Source organism: Alexandromys fortis, unplaced genomic scaffold (genome assembly GCF_014885135.2).
Source record: "Alexandromys fortis isolate MF-2015 unplaced genomic scaffold, M_Fortis_MF-2015_v1.1 scaffold_358, whole genome shotgun sequence".
Classification (NCBI taxonomy): domain Eukaryota; kingdom Metazoa; phylum Chordata; class Mammalia; order Rodentia; family Cricetidae; genus Alexandromys; species Alexandromys fortis.
Genome location: NW_026068229.1, coordinates 294,155 through 313,881, shown reverse-complemented (window position 1 = coordinate 313,881; position 19,727 = coordinate 294,155). Strand labels below are relative to the sequence as shown.

The following is a 19,727-nucleotide window of genomic DNA, read 5'->3' as shown; positions in this document are numbered from 1 at the left end:
CATCCCAGTCGAAGCTTTCCCTTCCTTCTCTCCTCTCAGCCTCCCCCACACCAAACTCTTTCCACTTCTCCTCTTTTTCTGGTTAGGAAAATTCAAGTCTCCCATGAGTATCAACCAAACATGGCATATCAAGTTGCAGTAAGACGAAGCACCTCCCCTTGTATTAAAGCTGGGCAAGGTGACCTGGTATGCAGAGTGGTATCTCAAAAGCCAATAAAAGAGTCAGAGACAGACCGTTCCCACTGTTACGAGTCCCGCAAGAAGACCAAGCTACACACACACAACCGTAACACATATGCAGAATGTCTAGGTCAGTTCCATGCAGACTCCCTGGTTGTTGTTCAGTCTCTGTGAGACCCCATGAGCCCAGATTAGCTGAATCTGTGAGGTTTGTGTATGTGTGGTGTCCTTGACCCTTGGCTCCTACAATCTTTTCTCCCCTTGTCCAGGATTCCCCCTAGCTCCTCCTGGTATTTGACTGTGGATCTACATCTGTTTCTGTCACTTGCCAGATGAAGCCTCTCTGATGACAACTAGGCTAGGCACCTATCCATGAGTACAACAGAATAGGGTTAGGCATCGTTACATTGACCTCTCCCTTCTTAACACAGCTGTCATCTCACCTACAGCCAGAAATCACTGGCCAGGTGCCCATCACAGCCCCTTCTGCTATGTGTCCCTCCCTTTTCTCACGTCTCTGTCCCAGTCATCTAAGGTCACATCCCTCACACTATCTTTCTGCTTCAGCATTGCCCCTCCTGCCATCCATTGGCCACATGGAAATATCCCAGTTTGCCCCACTTCTTTCCTTGGACTCTTCCGGCAGCTTTGCATCATACTCTAAGAAAAGCCCAGCGTGCCCTTGTGCCCTTCACATCCCTTACGTCTTTCTCTTACCACCCATGGCCTTGTTCAGGAGCCCGACACACAAAGGCCTCCTTGGTAGCAGGTAGCATTCCTCCTCAGTCCTTTCCCCTCTGCCATCATTTTTCTCCAGTTCCCAAAGTAGCTAGTTTTCCACCTTCTCCAGGTTTCTGCTCAGTTTCCAGATCAGCAAAGCTTTTCCTGACACCATCTCACAGCACCAACTCTTTCCCTCTAACTCACCCAGTCAGACTCCTGCTCCCTTAGCACCTTAGCACTTAGAATGCAGTCGGTATCACAGACCTTGCTCGCTTATTTGATACCTGTCTTTCTCCACTAGAATATGAATACAGGCTCAAGAGGAAAAAGAGTACACTCTGTTTCACTTACTGCCATACTATCGTAGCATTCTGCAAATCATATTTGCTCACTGAGTGTCTGCTAGGTGAATGGCAGGAGAGCTTTTCCTCATAGACATAACCTTAGCCAGCATCAGATTATATATTTGAATGCCTGGTCTTTAGGGAGTGTTGTTACTTGAATGGAATTCAAAAGTATGGCCTTGTTGGAATAAGTGTGACCTAATTTGAAGGCGCATGTCACTAGGGAGTGGGCTTTGAGGTTTCAAATGTTCAAGCCAGGCCCAGGCTCTCCTCCTGTTACCTGTGGATCCAGATGTAGAACTCTCAGCTCCTCCACCACCATGCTGGCCTGCATGCCGCCATGTCTCCCACCATGCTAACAATGAACTAAACCTCTGAACCAGCACCAATAAAATGTTTTCCTTTATACGAGTTGCCATGATCATAGTGTCTCTTCACAGCAATAGAACAGTGACTAAAACAAGTCCTACTTACAACAAGAGGCTTCTAAAAATATTTTTTCAGAGTCAGAATGTTGCTTCTTTAAAAGGAATGTGTTGCCAACTCTTAAGGCAAATTTTAAAGGCTGTAGAAATGCCTTAACAGTTAAGAGGACTGGCTGCTCTTAAAGGAAACCTGGGCTCAATCCCTAGCATTCAAATGGCTGTTCACAACCATCTCTAATTCCAGTCTCAGGAGATCTGATGTCTGCTTTTGGCTACTAAGACACTGGGCATTCACATGATGCACGGACATTATGGCAGAAATTAAAACTAAAAAGAAGAAATCAGCTTTTTCCACAGATTTAAAACTCATTGGTATGCCATTGTGGAGGACATAGAAGAATATTGCTCAGATTCTTCTTTGAGTAAGAACACAGGACAAGAGGCACAGTTAGCTGACAGCTTCACTTCAGGATCTACCTCAGTCTTCTCACAGAACCATCAACCCTGCCTTTTCGTAGCCTGTGACCAAACACAATGTGAATGCCGTACAGCCCTGTGCAGCATCCGCCTCCTCTGGGGGACAACAGTTGCTGTGGCACTCCTGCGGTCCTGACTGAAATTTGTTCAGAACTGCACTGTGTTGCAAAGCCTTCCTACCCTATCCTTCCCAGCTCTCCTCACAGATGGTGCATTTGCCAGATCCCCTGTGGACTGCTGTGCCCTCCCCTTTTATCTGCCTCAGACATTTACATAACAAATCTCTAGTGCTTCAAATTCTGAGTAACTTCTGTTCAGAGGACCCAGTCCGATAATCTCTCAGACACTTCACTTGGACACATGACAGTCAGCTCACATTCAATATGTTCAAAATAAACTCAAGAGGATCTCATGAAATGTGGTCCATAATAATGTGGATTATCATATTGGAGTCATTGAAGATTAGGACTTCTAAGGAGGGAAAAGTGACTCACGGTTTATTTACAGCACTATAAACTTTCTCTGGTGACTAGACCTAGCCACATACCTAGGCCAGGATGCTGTGGGATAATGCTTTTGTACTCTGTAAAGATTCATCACTTGTATTGGTTTAATAAAACTCTGACTGGCTAGTAGCCAGGCAGGGAGTATAGGCAGGGCAACCAGTCTAGGAGAATTTTGGGAAGAAGAAAGGCAGAGAGTGAGTCACCACCCAAATATGGAGGAAGCAAGATGAAAATGCTGCTCTGAGAGAAGGTACCAAGACTCATGGTTAAATATAGGTAAGAATTATAGGTTAATTTAAGTTGTAAGAGCTAATTAATAAGCCTGGGCTAATAGGTCAAACAGTTTATAATTAATATAAGCCTCTGTGTGTTTCTTTGGGTCGGAACAGACAGAACAGAAACTTCCATGTACACCATAACCCCTCTGATAAGACTAAATTCCTTGAGTGATTAAATTAATCAGATATGAAAGCCAGCTTCTAGACTTTGTGCAGAAGCACCAGTGTTTTTAAGTAACCATTTGCATGTGGGTAAAGTCTAGGTGTCCGTGTGGGGATATACACTAATGTAGGCAAGTGTATGTATACATGTATGTGACTTAGGGTAGAGATCAGAAGTTGATGATAGTGTCTCCCTCAGTCACTCTCTACCTTCTTATTCTGAGAGGGGGTCTCTCATGAACTTGGAGTTAATCAGCTCAGCTAGGCTAGCTGGCCTATGATCTCCAGAGATCTGCCTGGAACAGAGACCCAGCACTGCAAGCTGACCCTGGGATCTGAACTCATGCCCTCCTGACAGTCTGGTTCTTTGCCAACTGTGGTCTCTCTCTAGTAGAGGAAGAGACTGTTTTTAAAAAACAATATCTTAGAGTTATTTTTGACCCTAGAGTTTAGTAAAAACATTAGTGCTATGCTGGCCTTGATCTTCAGCATAGCAAAAACAAAACAAGATAAAACAAAAACAAAGCTAAAGTGATTTGGAAGAGGTGGTAGAGGGCTTGTTTAGTATGCTTGAAGCCCTAGGTTCAATCCCCAGTGCTTTGGAGGGGAAACAAAGACTAATTAAATTTTTTCTACATGTTTATTAACATAAAATAAAATAAAGATAAAATTTTAATGTTTTATAGACTTGAACATTTCTTCTCTATTTTAATCCCAAATTGGTTACGTACACAGTAAGTGATGTGAACTGGTGAAGACTTAGCTCTGTTTGTTGTTCTGCAGCCAGAGCTGTGCACTATGTTTGATCAAGTTGCTGTTTAAATATGACTGACATTTCCTGATCGACATCTTACCTTTATGTAAAGGTTTATAGAGAATTCATAGTGCTGGCTTGTTCCGGGCCACAGTGGAGCACCGTTTCTACATGAAGGCTTTGAAGGCACACATCTGTCTAAGATACGTCACAGGAGTGTGGGAGTGGAGAGACAGCTGTGTGTTTCCCTACTGATGAGAAGCAGTCTTTCCTTCATGTGTGAGTCGTGATACCACTATCAAGAGAGGATATATCACCTCTGCAAGTCCACAGAAAATACACAAAGCTGGCCGCAGGAGACATTCTTATTTTCAATATAAGGAACTTGGGCAATTTTGGAAGCAGCCAGTTTTGTTTTGTTTTGTTTTGTTTTAACAAGTATGGGCATGTGACTAGAAATAGCATAGTGCTACATAGTTTTAAAATTTCAGATACTACTTTTTTAAATAAACAAATTGTTTACTAAAAGCTGCAAACCCCAAAACACGCAGAAAAGAAGTCAACCACCTTTCAGTACTCCCTTGTTTGGGGTCCGTGTTTTGGCGTGAGGTGCTGAAATGCATTGTCACTGCTGTGGGGAGATGGCTTCCAAAGCCCCACAGCATGGTTCTACTGCAACCTGCGCTCATTTTTTTTTTTGTACTGTCAAAAAAAAATCATTAATGAGTTTCAAGAAGCAGTACAGACAATTTTCATGGCATAAAATTATTATATAAATCATAGACAATGATTTTTTTTCAGATGACTTTCTCTTGCTATCAGACTTCCTTAATGAATAAAACTCTGAAAGATAAGACAATGTGGGTGCTATGTGCAGAAGATTAATGGTATTAAGAACATAAATTACCCAAAGGAACAAGAGAGTGATGTTTCTCATCCTTACAGCTGGCCTTTCCATTCTGAAGAAAGACAAAGATTCCATAGAATAATGTTCCTGACAAGAAAATGGGCCAAAGGGTGGTGATGGACTGGAGGACAGAAGACTAGAAGTGAACAGTGGAGAGGGCAGCTGTTATGAGGTTGAGAATTACCCATCTTTAACTCATATATACACATTGTATTGTATTGTATGCATACGTGTGTGTGTGTGTGTGTGTGTCTGAGTATTGGTAACTGAGAATACTATAAAATATATCCAGATTTCTATTTGCCAGGCAATTTTTCACCAGCTAAAAATAAGTCAGTTTTAAGCCATTGCTCCTTCTACTAAAAATAATCACGGAAAAGTCAAAGCTAAAGAAACAAAAGAACACCTGCAACACTGTAGGGATGGCCTCTATTAGTTTCTTAGTTTCTTTAATTAGCATGCACAGCAATGTCTTTTATTATGACATTTTCATACTTAACTTGTGTGTGTGTGTGTGTTGTACATAAACATGAGCAGCTGTGCTCATCTGTGCACGTGTAGAAACCAGAATTTGACTTGAGGTAAGTTCCTCTATTGCTCTCCACCTCACTTTTTGAAACAGGGTTTCTTACCGCAGGTAAGCTTGCTATTTTGACTAGACTGGCTGACCAGAAAGTCCCTGGATCTGCTTGTCTCTAACAGACTCCAGCAACGGGACGACATCCCCACACTGCCATGCCTGGCTCTTACATGGGTGCCAGCCAAGCTCAGGTCCTCATGCTCACACTGCAAACACCATGTAAAGCACAACGCCATGTCTGGTCTTCATGTTATTCACTACATGCTACAGTATGCTATGTTTCTGTACTATGTGACGGTTTGTGAGTGTCAGGCAAGGGCCTGGAGATTTAAACACATGCACACACAGAGAAAATGGGACATGGGACACCCTTGTTACAAGAATGCCAATTTTAGTGTGCTCAGGGGCAGCTTATATAGTGCCCCGGCCATGCCTTCTGCTCTCCAGATCTTTCAGCTGCAACCACCAGAAATCATTCCCCTGTCTCATGCTCAGAGCAGCTGCAAACACAGGAAAACAAATTGTTTTGCTCAGAGCAGCTGCAAGCATTGGAAAACAAGTTGTTTACAGGAAATTCGGGGTCTGCGGGTCCTCAGCCCCCGCACACTATGCCCACTGATCTCCCGTGCTTTGTTCTTGTTGCTGATCCCTACTCTCACCCCTCCCTAGCCAGCCCTACTGATCTCTGTCTTCCCCAGGAGACCGCACACACACACACACACACACACACAGACACATAAACACACACACACAGAGACACACACACACACACACACACACACAGAGACACATAAACACACACACACAGACACAAACACATACACACACACAGACACACAAACACATACACACACACACATACACACACACATACACACACACCCTAGCAGCAGCACTACCACCACGACTTCCCTTCTCTCCACCCCATACCCTGACTTCAGGTCCATTAAAAAGGGACAGAGTAGGGAAAAAAAAAAAAAAAAACATGAAAATTGAAGCAAGGTCGATCCTAACTTGTGTAATAGCAGTCTTCAAAAGAGATAGCAACCAAAACTTGTATAAAAAATATATCCCTCAAGAAAATTACAATGCTTTCCCACCAAATCATCCTATATTCTAAATCCCCACAAGCTGGTGTGAATACATACAAGACACGTGACCCATATCTAGTGCACACAAAAACCTCAATATATACACTGCGTGTATCAGTTCTATGCTTACAGTGGTTGTAGACTGAGTTTTGTACCATCATGCTGAATATTGTGGATGTATGTGGTTCCTTACACACACAGAGAAGGTCAACATCCAGAATCTGGAGCATGTGACGCAAAGAGCCTACTATATAAGCAGAGTACATGGCATTATGACATGCGTGGCAAATATAGAAAATTAAATTATAGGGTCAAAGTTGCTTTGCAAAGAGTAGGAAAATGGAGAGGCCTGCGATTCGGAATATCTTGGAAAAGATCAGCCTGATTTCAGAAGTTGAAAGCTTGTTCTGAAGGCGGACCGCGGCACTATGCAGAACAATCTGAAGGCAGAAACGGGGACTGGCCTTGTTTCTCAACTTGACACTGTGGTTTTAACACCCTTTGAGCAACAGGATCAGACGAATGCAGAGCGGTCGTTTTGTAAAATCAAGAGTCATTTCAAACTGTCTCACCTTTCTGTGTATTTAAGTTTCTATCACAGACTTAAGGTGAATTAGTTCTGAATTTTACAGGATTTTAGAGTATTCTGAGAAAAGCACAGGCACGTTCCCTCGGGCAAACTGTTGCTGAATCTCCCCACCTGTTGGAAACAAATCATCTTGGGGTCTCACAGAGAAACACACAATCAAAGCCACCACCCTGTGTTCTCTGCAGTGCCTGTCCTCAGCAGGAATATGTACGAAACTAGTTCTGTTCTCTAAACAAAATCTCCAGCACCCCGTGCTGACTTTCTCCCTTGTCTGTCCTGTGTCAGGTGTGTTCCTGAGCACTTGGAGAGTTCCAGGAGAAGGCGATGATAGACGTGGGCCTAAGGCATCCCAGGGCTTCCGGGGAACTCACCTCAGGCTGGCCCCCCCAAAGTGAAAGTGGGACAAGACAGTGAGCCCCAGAAGAGCAATGAAAACAGACGGTTGGAATCCTAGGGAGGGGGAACTAGAGAAGGCCAAACAGGGGCAGGTTGAGTTTCTCTATTTTTCTTGCAAAGATGGGGGAATCTCACTAGGAAGATTCTGTTAACTGGAACCTGTTATGATGAGGAAATTAAGCCTGGTGCTAATAATAAATATATGCCACTTTTTCCACTGTAAGAACAGCATTAAATACATGCAGTGTCCCCTTAGAAGAGGAAATGACACGTAAGCAAACCTGGTGCAAGGAAGGAGGAGATGTGGAAGAAAAAGCCTTGGCTTGGAATGAGACTTGGGCAGCCATATTGTCTTCCCCTCTGTTGGGCAAGTGATTTCAGCTTCTGTTCACCGTGTCGGAAGTGTCACTCATTATAAAGCCTGCTGAAGGCCTACAGCAGGAAAGAAAGCAGTCCCCAAAGATATGCTATCCTGCTTAATAAAGGAGCTCTCTGTGAAAACGGGTGTTTGGGAGTGGTTTGTGCCTGATCCAAGTCTGGAAGGGAGCCCACAGTGTGTGGGCATCCCCTTCACTAGAAGCTCTAAGAAAAGCCTAGAAGAAACCCTCCTCAGACCTTTTAGAAGGTGCTAACCCTAACAACGGCCTGTCTTGGGAGTCTGACCTCCAGAAGGTGAGACAGTAAACTTCTTTTGTTCTCAGCTATTTAACTTGGGTTATGCTCACGTTGAAACATCCACACAAAGAGATTGTAGCAGCCAACAATAGCCACTTAATTTTTAATTAAGTTTTATTCTCAACTCTTCTGAAAAAGCCACAATATTATAATAATGAAACTTGTGTTTGCTGAGGTGTGGAGACAGCTTCTATTACCCGACGTCATAAATAACACAACAGCTTTGCGTGGTGAACAACAGCTGGCCCAAGTGAGAAAGTGAAAACATACCGCAGTAGCCAGGGGGAAGTTTGAGAGCACACAGCCAGGTTCTCAGAGCAGTTAACCATGAAATGTAAGATTCAAACTCCAAAAGGCAATGCTGGATTTTAGCTGTGCTTCGGTATGTCCAGCTGAGACATAGCGGTGATCCTTCTAGAAACACTCAGGCCTCAAGGAGCAGCAGTCAAGGCAGCGTTTCTCAACCTGTGGGCCGTGACCCCTTTGGGTTGAATGACCCTTTTACGCGTGCCCCCTGAGACTATTGGAAAACCCAGGTATTTACAGTATGATTCATAACAGTAGCAAAGTGGCGCTTTTGAAGTAGAAACAGAAATAATTTTATGGTTGGGGGCTCCACACCTTGAGGAACTGTATTAAAGGGCCGCAGCGTTAGGAAAGTTGAGAAGCACTGGTCTGGAGGAGGGATCTCGACTCTCAGCCTTTCACTCTGACTCACTTACTCATTTTTCTTTTTGTGGAGCAGGTGAGCCAACCCCCGTTCTTTCATGTGTCAGGCAAACACTGACCCCACATGCTAGTCCCCAGCCCCACTTTGTATTAAACTCACCGGGCTTCAAAACCAAAACCTCTAACTGTAGAAGAGGGACTTGTAGGGAGAAGAGGTGGGTTGGTTTGGGGGAGGCAAGGAAAGGTGAGAGCAAGAGTAATCAGAATCCATTGTAAACATGTATGAAAATGTCCAAGAGCAAATTTAATTTTTAAAAATTCAAAGAAAAAAAATCAATGCGCATCTTAAAAACTTCTTGTTCCTCTGTTGAAATTTATTGTCATCTATCTGGATAAGAAAAAAAAAGTTGAACTTAAAAAAATATATCAAATGGTTTTCTGAAAAATGACTTGACTTTGAGCTAGGCTTGTTAGTGTTTAGCCAGTTCTGCACAGATCAGGAAACAGCCCTCCCCTAAGCCCTTTAAAATGAGCACACTGTTTTGTTTTCCAACTCTGCTCCTTTGGGAAGAGAAGCTGGGTTTAAAGGTTTAGACTCATTTGAATAAAAACGCCACCATGACTTTTGAATTCTAAGACCCTGCATATATTAGCTGGCTTAAGAAATAGTTCTCCAAGACAAACTACTTACTTTAAACTCCTCTATGAGGAAATTATCACTTTCAATTATTTTGGGATGCAGCCGGAAATGGAGCACTTTTCACCAGCGTATTCCACTCGCCTGTGGCAGTGTGTGTGCCCCCTGCTCTATCCAGAATTCCTGTCAAGTACAGCTAGCGTAGCTGGGACGTTTCCTGGAGACTTAAGTGAAATAGAAACTCAGACCACATGAAATCAGTTTGATAGTTTCTATCCAACTTAGGCTAAACCCAGAGATCTTGTTAAAAATGGTGAGCAGTAGCAGAGAAAATGAGAAAACTTACAAACATTGTTTAAATAAGGAAGGAGACCCAATCTGGAATGAATATATAAAGATAAAACCCAAGTCAGACATGGCAGCTCACACCCATAGTCCCAGCACAGGGAAGGCAGGGCAGGGGGAACTGTGTTAAGTCTACCCAGGAAGGCACAGTGAGACCCCATCACAAAATAAGAACAACCAAAGTTCTACAAGGTTTTGCAGAAGCTTTATAGGGAGCTTAAAATAATGATGATGAGCTGAGAGCGGCGCACTGAATTCAAGCCCATCCTTGGCTACAAACTCAGTTAGTTCCAAGCCACCCTGAGCTACAGTGTGAGGACCTGACTTTGTAAACTCCATTTTAGAGAAGGGGCTTCATCTTAAGCCATATAATGAGCAGGGGCTGATCTCAGCTCCAGAGATGTGCTATGGTAGTGGAACTTGAACAAATACCCTGAAAATAGCCAATTAAGGAGCTAGGGAGCAGGGCCATAAAATTTAATGAGGTCCAGATGTTCCTAGAAGGCATCCTGTTCTTGAAGACACCTTGTCAGTTATTAATGGCTCTTTGTTAGGGTTTTTGCACCCAAAAACTGACCAATGGTTTCAGAAACTACCTTACTCAATGTTTCTTTATGCAATCCCAAGGCAACAAGACAGGAACTCCCCTGATTACAGTTTTTCCCCTTTAAAGGTTACTCCTTCCCCAGGCTCACCACTGCATTCCCCTCACCCACTGCATTGGTATGCTGGAAGTGTGGTCCAAACTCGTTTGTATTTTAAAGACCCTCATGGTAATTTGCATGGGAATCCAGGCTCTGTGAATTCATTTGGGGACCAGTAACTTGGGCATAACACCACGAGAGCCTCTTTGACATGGAGTTTACAAGTAACAGACTCAACTTTGTAGGTAGACTTTTCTTTCCTGCCTTCTAGTTCTTAAATAACCAACACAGAGACTTAATATTAATTATAATTGCTTGGCTGATATCTCAGACTTGTTACTAACAAGCCCTTATAACTTAAATTAACCCATTTCTATTAGTCTATGTATTGCAATGTGGTTTGTGGCTTTACCTGTCCTTCAGCATGTCTTGCTCCCTCTGTGTCTCCTGGCAACTCATCTGACTCTGCCCTTCTTCTTCCCAGTGTTCTTAGCATGGCTTTCCCCCCTAACTTTATCCTGTCCAGCTATAGGCCAGTCAGCTTCTTTATTAAACCAATCACAATGTAATTTACACAGTGTACAGAAGGATTATTTCACAACAAAACTTACTTGGCCTATTTTTTCCTTCAGAAATATCTATATAATGTCTGGATTTAATGAAGACTTTCTCCACATGAAAGTAAAGATTCCTATCAATGCTTCGGGCTTTCCATGGTTTCAAAAGTGGGGAGTATCTCCTTTTCACAGGAGATATTCTGACAAAAATAGCAGATAGGAAAACAGATTCTGATCTTGAGTCCATTTATAAGCCAAAACTCAAAGTAGGAGTCTTGAAATTCTGTCCTGAGCCACATATTAACTCCAGAGCAGTATCTGAAACAGCACACAGGGCAGGACTCTTCTCAAGACGACAAGAGTTTTGACCCAAGGTGTGGTTTGACCCAAGGTGTGGCTACTAACAGGATGTTTTGACCTAGGGAGTAGTTACTTGATGCTTTGAGTATTGAGAAGGTGACTACTTTGTTTGTTCTGTGCATCATGGTAAAGAAGTCTTTTGTCTTCCCCCTTCTCTTTGGACTGGGGTATATAAAGCTTATGAGAAATAAATAAGGACAAATTCACTGCTCAGTGGGTTGCCTTCCCAGCTCTATCCTATCTCTGTCTTTTCTTTTGTATTTCTGTCTTTTCTGCATGCCATTTCTTAATACTCACACTTTCCTCCAAGCACTGACAAATAAATCGGACAGAACCCAGCTGATGTTGTCACCTGGACACAGGATACAGCAGGAAAATATGCAGAGTTATTAGTATGCTTGTTGCTTAAAGTCCCCAAAATAAAGGGACATTCAAACCAGAATTAATTCTAGAAAAAAAATGTTAATGGTATTAAATTCAAAGATATGTAACATATAGAGAAATAGAAGAGTGACTCAGTTTTCCAGGACATAGGAAGAAGGTGGTGTTAAATTTAAGATGGAAAGAATTCTACAGAGAAGCCACCTTGGTAGGTGAGACCAGCAGGTAAAAGACCAACTTCCTCAGTGAGGAATTCACCTTTCACATCATGACCTCACAAGGAAAGAGCTAGAAATTACTACAACAAACATGGAGGTAGGCTTACATAACAGAGTTGACAAAATCTTAACCTGTCATAATGTGCTCTGTTAGGAGAAACTCACAACCATGGAAGCCATGATATGGTCTTGAAGTGGGGCAACTAGGTCAGATATATCATCATCTGAGAGACAGCATGATGGAGTCTTGAACGGTGAGAGAGTCTTTCCTTCAAAATAGGGGAGGAGCTGCATTAAGAGATAACCACCGTGTACAGCATTATAGGGGTGAATGAGGAAAAGCCTTCAAACCTACCAAATAAAGGGAATTCCTGACTTTCATAGTTTCCATGAGCCCATAAGCTTCTATCAAAAAAAAGCAACTGTCTTATTTTTCTGGCCAAGCCCCTTTGGATGCATACTGAAGAATCAACCTACGTCTATCTTAGGCTTAAAAGCCATCTTAGAGTGAAGACACACTAAGGTCATTCCTACTTATGATTAAACCTCTGTTTCTCAAGAATTGGGCTATGCCCCACCTGTAATCATAACTACAAATGGCCCTGCACTTTCTGTTCCAGGAATAGCAATCATGGCTTTATTTTAAAAAGTTGTTTATAACCATCTTGCCAACCCTACCTTTGTTTTAAAGGTTATGTGACTATCTGTTGTTATGACTACCTTGTTATGCCCACCTTGCAACCATGTATTTGTTTCAGGAGCCTGTGGGACTAACACGTTATGTTTTTGTTCTGCTCCTAGAACCCCTCTGATCTTGCCCAGTAAACCCTTGTTTGGAAACCCCCTTCCCTGAGCTATAAAACCCTTGTCTTTCTCAATCCAGTGCTGACCTCCTGAATCCCACCTTAGGAGACGGTAGCCTGTGTACACAAATAAAAAAGCTTGCTTTAATTAATTGCTTGCTTTAATTAATTTGACCATGATGAACTGGTTCAGTGGTCTTTCTCCTCCCATCTTTGGGATTAATACATGCCTCAAAAGTATAGTCTCTATAATGAGGTGAAATCCATTGCCTCACAGACAAAAGAGCTCTTTCAGGAATGTCCTGCCAGATAAACATAGTAAAGAAATATTCAGAAAACAATTAGACCTCTCATATAGTACTATTAAAAATATCCATTACCAGCAGAAGACAATTCAGTAGAAATTCAATTCTTCTCTTCCAGCTTCCACACAAGTTTAAAAATGATCTTATTATTAAAAATCATCTTTGGAAAATTGAGTTCCATATCTAATAATATTATGTGAGTTCAGATCTGATTTCTAATTTAAGTCAACTAGAACAGCTCACCAAAATAGAAAATGTATTAAAACCATCTACTTGAATGTGTGAAAGAACTAATAAAGCATTCTATAACCAAGACTATGAGAACCGTCAGTATACTGAGCCCTTCATGTATTCTTGACCCCTGAGGGCAACTGTCAAGTCCAGAATAGACAAATGAGAGTTTAAGCTGTGAGTTTCGAACCTTGAAGTTGGAAGCCTGAACCCATGATCACTTGAAGCCCTGAAGCAATTATTCTAGAACTCAAAGGGATGAGAGTGAATCAGAGGGAGCATACTCCTTACGTACATTATAGTACAATTTTCTGTCAGTTGTATGACCCAAGAAAGAAAAGCCACTGATAGTCCAAGTACTTAGGCAAAATTAAACAGAGCTTTATCTTCTGAAAAAATATCATCTTTCTAGGAGTTACATACTTTACAAGAATTTTTTCAATATAATGTCCAGCAAATGATTTAAAAATAGCTAAAAATGAGGAGCTCAAGATAACATGAACAAGAATAAGTGCTAACACAGATCATAAAAACAGGCTCACTAATACTAAAAGTGTGTTACTTGTTATACACAGACTTTGAAATCTTTCATTTGTCAAAGAAATTTTAGGCAAGGAATTTGAGATCATAAAAGTGGCTTACCCTCAAAGAAAAACGAAATAGAAGTTTAACACTGAAAGATGAAGTTATAATTATTAACTTGATAGGTGATTTGGCTATAGATACTAGGGAAGTGAGAATTAGCTAAAATACATGCTCCAAAATGATTAAACAGAAAGCATAGATATGAGAAAGGTGTGGAGATATGTTATACTAAACATGAGAACTCACTGTACAAGAGGACAGAGAATAGATTTTTAAAAAGATAATAGTTCTAAAACTGTTAAGAGATGTCAATTCATGTGCCAGATGTCATCCCAGTTCTTTCAAGCTAAGTGACTTACAAAAACAAAACTTATTTCTTACAGTTTCTGAGGTAAGTCCAAGATCAAGTAGATAACAGACCCACTGCTCTGCGAGGGTTTCCTTTCTCCTGTGTCACAAGGAAAAGGCTAGTTTTCCGGAGTCTCCCTTTTCAGGGTACACATTCATTCTGGAGAATGACACACCTGTCATTCAGTCAGTTCCCAAAGTCCCCACCTCGTAGTACATCACACTGTTCATTGGATTTCAACGTAAACTTAGGAGAGATGCAAACTTTAAGGCAAAAAGTTTGAGACCATAACAATGTCTTAGCTTTAAAAGAAAAAAAATAGTAGTTTAACACTGAAAAAATACAATTATAATTAATAACTTGATAAATGGATTTGGACACAGATCCTAGGAAGTGGCTATAAATGCAATGTTCAATTATGCTAGGGGCCTCTTAGGAATAGTACCTGAAAAATCTTGGAGGCAATACTTTGGGGAAATACTCAGTATCGTAGAGGGTGTCTGGTACATCTTCTCAGGGGAAGGATTTTCTTAGCTGATTTAAGTAGTTGGGGTGTTAAAAATATGGAGAATGTCCTGAGGCAAGAGAAGAGTTCATATGAAATTCAAGATGAGGAGAGTAGAATGACCTCAGGGAACTAGAGACAGCTCGGTGTCACTAGAATACAAAATGTGGGACAGAAAAGTGGTGAGTATGACCATAAGTTATCTGCTCACTTGATAGTTCTATTTTTATATATATTGCTGTTGATAGGTAAAGAGATCGAGGTGAAGCTGGATTACAGCTAGAGCGTCAATCAACAGGCCACTACAGGACTCTAGACAACACAAGATGGTGGCATGAATAAAACCAGCATTTGAGTTTAGACATTAATTAAAATTTTCTGCTGATTGGATTTTTGTTGTTTTGAGATAAGTACAAAAATGAGACTGAAACGCATGGCAATTCAGGTACCTCTGTTCCAAAGTATTAGGATGACAGGGACCCTCAGCACTGCCCAGCTGATAACTCAACTTCCACAACAAAAGAGCAAAACACTAAAGCTATTCCCTAGTCTGTGGGCCAGGCAGCCATGGGGATAGTGACAGAGACAGGAGCTACCTACAGTTGCAGTTGGGTTCTGAGGAGATGGCCTGACAGAACATTGTAAACGTGTAATGAAATGAGCCAGGTATCATGCAAGGGTCCTAGGAACAGCTGACTATTGGATTTGAGCATAGAAAGATACAGGCTGAAATGGTAGACATCAGTATAAGAATGAAGTTGGTTTTTACAGCCACAGAAGGGACTTATGTGTAGGTGTCTGAGGCAATACTGACACGCAAGATAAGTGAACAGATGGAGGGGCCAGTAAAGCAGATGGAAGTCCAACATTTTTATTGAAAAAAAACATTTTTATTTTTTATTTTTGAGATTATAATTACAACATTTCTCCCTACCCTTTCCTCCTCCCAAACCCTTGCTGCTCTCCTTCAAATTCATGGCCTCTTTTATCACTAATTTTATTGCATGCTTATATGTATATGGGTATACATATATATTCTTAAATATAACCTGTATGGGCATTATATGTGTATGTATGTATGCTACATATATACATGTATGTATGTAACCAGGCTGACCATTTGGCACTGGACAACAAATTTTGAACTAGAGAGCAAAGGAGCCAGAAGAGACCACCTCTCCCCTCTCCCACTCCCAGCTTTCCTCAGTTGCCTACAGTTCTCTGTGTTGGCAGACTTAGCTATGAAGGAAGAAGAGACTGGTATGATCAGAATCATGTAGGAGCTAAAAATTATATTAGGAGTAACTGGTTTTCAATATGGGTTTTGCCTCTTACTCAATTTATAATGTAGGCCAAAGGATTTTTTTTCTCAGGGTTGAATCTGTTTTTCTCAAGTCTGAAAAGAGGGATAATAACATGCTTACTGAATAGAGCAGTCTATGTATTACATGAAACACATTATTCTTTCAGTGTTTACAGACACACTTTGCATAAGATAAGATGCTTGGAGTGGGATCTTCTTTCATCTTGGCCCACACTTACAGAAGCTTCTATGTTTCCTAACTTCTTTCACCCAAGGAGGTCACAGGAGGTCCTCTCTGATGAACCCTCTAAGTATTGAGTGAGTGATCCTAGAAAGGTCTTAGCATTCTTTGCATGAGTTAGTAATGTAAAGGATTAGTTATAATGTTTTGAATGCTCTAAGCACACAATAAAAATCAATAATTAGATAACCAGCATTAGTGATCAAACACCAGCCAAAAATGGGAAGTATTAAAAGTTTATGCTCTTTTCAAAGTAACACTGAAACAAGACTACATGAAGGAAGTTAGACATTAAAGACCACCATAGAGAGCATAGTTCATCAGAAATCGTCAGCAAAAGGAATTGGAGTCAATTGGTCACTGTCAAAGATTCTTTTGGTACAGTTTTAGGTAAAAGAAAAAATTCAATTAAAATTTTCTTTGATTCTTTTTTTTTAATAAAACATCTTTGAAGCTCAGGAAAACTCTAGTCTAGGACTCAGAGGGTGTTAAAGAGGTTAACAATTGAAAAAGTTGAAAGTTAGAAAAATCAGAAGGGTTTCTGAGGTTTGCACAGATAGCAGCTGGCAGCAAAACAAAGCAAATAAAACTGAACAAAACTAGAGTTGGCCCAGAATGTGACAGACAGGACCTGGAGCATTCAGACTCCTAAACACATAAAAAATAATAAAAATTAATAATGGGGAAGTATGGGGATGGGGCTTAAGTGAAAATTATGTGAGATATTTTAATGACAATTATAGTAAAGGTGAGATAATATTATACAATACAGACTATCGATGTCGCCCTTGGTTGTTTCTCAGAGGTTGAAGGTAGGCACCTCATGCTGAAGACATCATACACTTTGGAAACAAAATACAAATGATTTGAGCTAGATATAGTTTGAAAGCCTCCTCCCTACAATCTAACTTCCCTGGTACCATGAAATTCTATGCTAACTGGCAAAGGTAGGAAACAATTAGCAATCGTACCCAGCTGCAATGTCTTTAAGTCACAAGCATGGCGGACATGGCAGGATGTCCACAAAGGTGCAATAAGTAGCAGTCACTCACATGTTGGTGGACCAACTGCTCTCTAACCGGACATAAGACCCGTCAACAGGACAGAAATCATGCCTAGCATTAGAAACCCAGCCAAATTCCTGGGACTAGTGAATCATGAACCTTAGGGGGAAAAATCTACTTCTGCCACTTTGCTAGACCAGCATAATCCCTTATTACAGTCTAAATCTTATACACACAGTTAAGTGTAACTACCACCCCTTATCATGGAAACTTCTCTTTCCAGCAAATGGAAACAACATGAAACACAACTTGATATAATGCAGAGGTCAATAGATTGTAGGAGACCCAGGCCTAACATATACCTACATCAAAGTTCCTGCATCTACAGCTCAGAGATCAAGGAAGAGGGTGTAGAAATATTTTAAGATCCAGACGACCAGGAAGTCTGTATGAAACAGCTTCTTCAAGAAATGGCTGTATAAACAAGACCATAACAATGGCAATACCAATGGACATGCTAGAGTAGAAGGGGAACAACTGCGTGGGTTCTACCTTAACAAAGAACCACAGGAAACTAACCACTTCATAGAGAAGAATTACTTTCTTCCAGGGATGAACCCCCTTATTGGTTGTCCAATACAGTGATCAGCCTGGAAACCACGTACACAAATACAACAGAAACACGCTCAGCGGGTTTTATTTATACATTGGTACATACGTATGTTTGTGTGTGTGTGAGTGTGTAACAATAATAAAATGAGGCTATCAATTTGAGAATGGAGAGGTAATATAGGAGAGTTGCAAAGTGACTGCCTGGGTGGGGACTGAGAGAAGAAAAGGCAAAGTGATGTAATTTTTTTATAAAGTTTTATATCTTTAATGGGATATTTGTGGAATCAGTGTCGCGATAATTTCAGATATTGGATTCTATGATGGTGTGATTTGAGCAGGGTAAGCACTGCTAATGGTGCTAAGCTTGATCATCAAATTGACTCTGTGAAAAATACCTTGTGTTCTATTTTCATTAAAATGTATAAAAATTTAAATAAAGGAAAATGGAGCTATCATAATCATGTTAATTTTAAAAATGCTAAAATAGTGCACACCTTTAATCCTAACACCTGGGAGGCAGAGGTAGGTAGATTACTCTGAGTTCAAGATCAACCTAGTCTACATAGCAAATTCCAAGACAACCAGGACTACGTAGAGAGAGACCCTGCCACAACAAAAGAAAAAATTCATAAAAATAAAAAAATAGAAATGCTGGAATATAAATAATATATATGTTTTTATTCATTACAAAATTATGAAAAAGTTCCAAGTAGAGAAAGCAAAACATACAAAGTTTATATTACATTTTAGTTAAAGAAATTGAAAGAGAATGTGGAAAGTAGAACCTAAAAACCCTTAAAGAAAATTACATATGTTGCTTGAAAGATGTTTTTAGATATTTTGGCTGGGGAGATGGTTAAGAGCACTTATTGCTCTTGCAGAGGATCCAGGTTCAACTTCCAGCGCTCACATGGTGGCTCACAACCAAGTCATACATCACTTCCAGGAGATCTGATGCCTTCATCTGTCCTCCGCAGGCACCAGGCACATACATGGAACACATACATGTAGGTAAAACATTCATACACACAAAATAAAAGTAAATTCATCTGCAGCAAAATATGTTTAAAATATGAACTTGTCTTCTTTTCATAAGTAGTAAAAGGGAGCTTCTTTGCTGCTGGTAGTGGCCTGCACAGTGGCTGCTGTGTTTGCATCTCATTGGTGCACACTTGGACATCTATCAGAGATACCTGAAAGCCTGGGTTAAAATCCAGAGGTTTCTACCATATCCTACATAGCCTTGTAGGATGACTGATAATTCCTATAATATACAATCTGCAAACCAGGATCCAGTTACTACATATAGTTAAAGCATTAAATTAATATAAACTAAGGGAAACTGAGTTTAATTTCACTTTCTCACATTTTTCTGTAAAGTTGCTTATCTTCTCAGAAGGAAGGGAAAGAGGAATAATCCAAAGCAGAAAGAGTGAAAGACTGTAAGGTGACAATTACGTCACTCTTCATATTGAAAACTTTACATCAAAATTTGAAGAATCATTTCCTCCACTGAAATTCTCAACTTTTACCATTGTGATTATGATGGTAGACTTGAAATACACTTTTTGGAGAATGTCAATTATTTTTGCTCATGAAGACGACTGTGGCTTGAGTCAAACTTCTAAGTCATCTTTCTTATGCAAAGAAATAGAAGCTTCAATATTCATTTCAATCTGGGAACCTCATAGAAAGTACTCATTATCTATAATATGAATACAAGTCAAAATAACGTTACAGGCTAGATTGAGCTGACTCTAAAATGAAATTGCGAAATTCACAGTCTGTTATATAGACTCGCAGTCCAACTTGTGGGATGATTCTGCACATACAGCAATTATTCAAAACACTGAATGGCAACTTACAAAAATGTTGCTAACTTACACATTTG

The 19,727-nt window shown here is 40.6% G+C and overlaps 1 long non-coding RNA gene across 1 annotated transcript in view; it reads right to left on the bottom strand.

Moving 5' to 3' along the window:
• LOC126493711 (uncharacterized) overlaps nucleotides 1-19,727 on the bottom strand; it is a 255,197-nt gene that overhangs the window by 70,066 nt on the left and 165,404 nt on the right. The window lies entirely within an intron of this gene.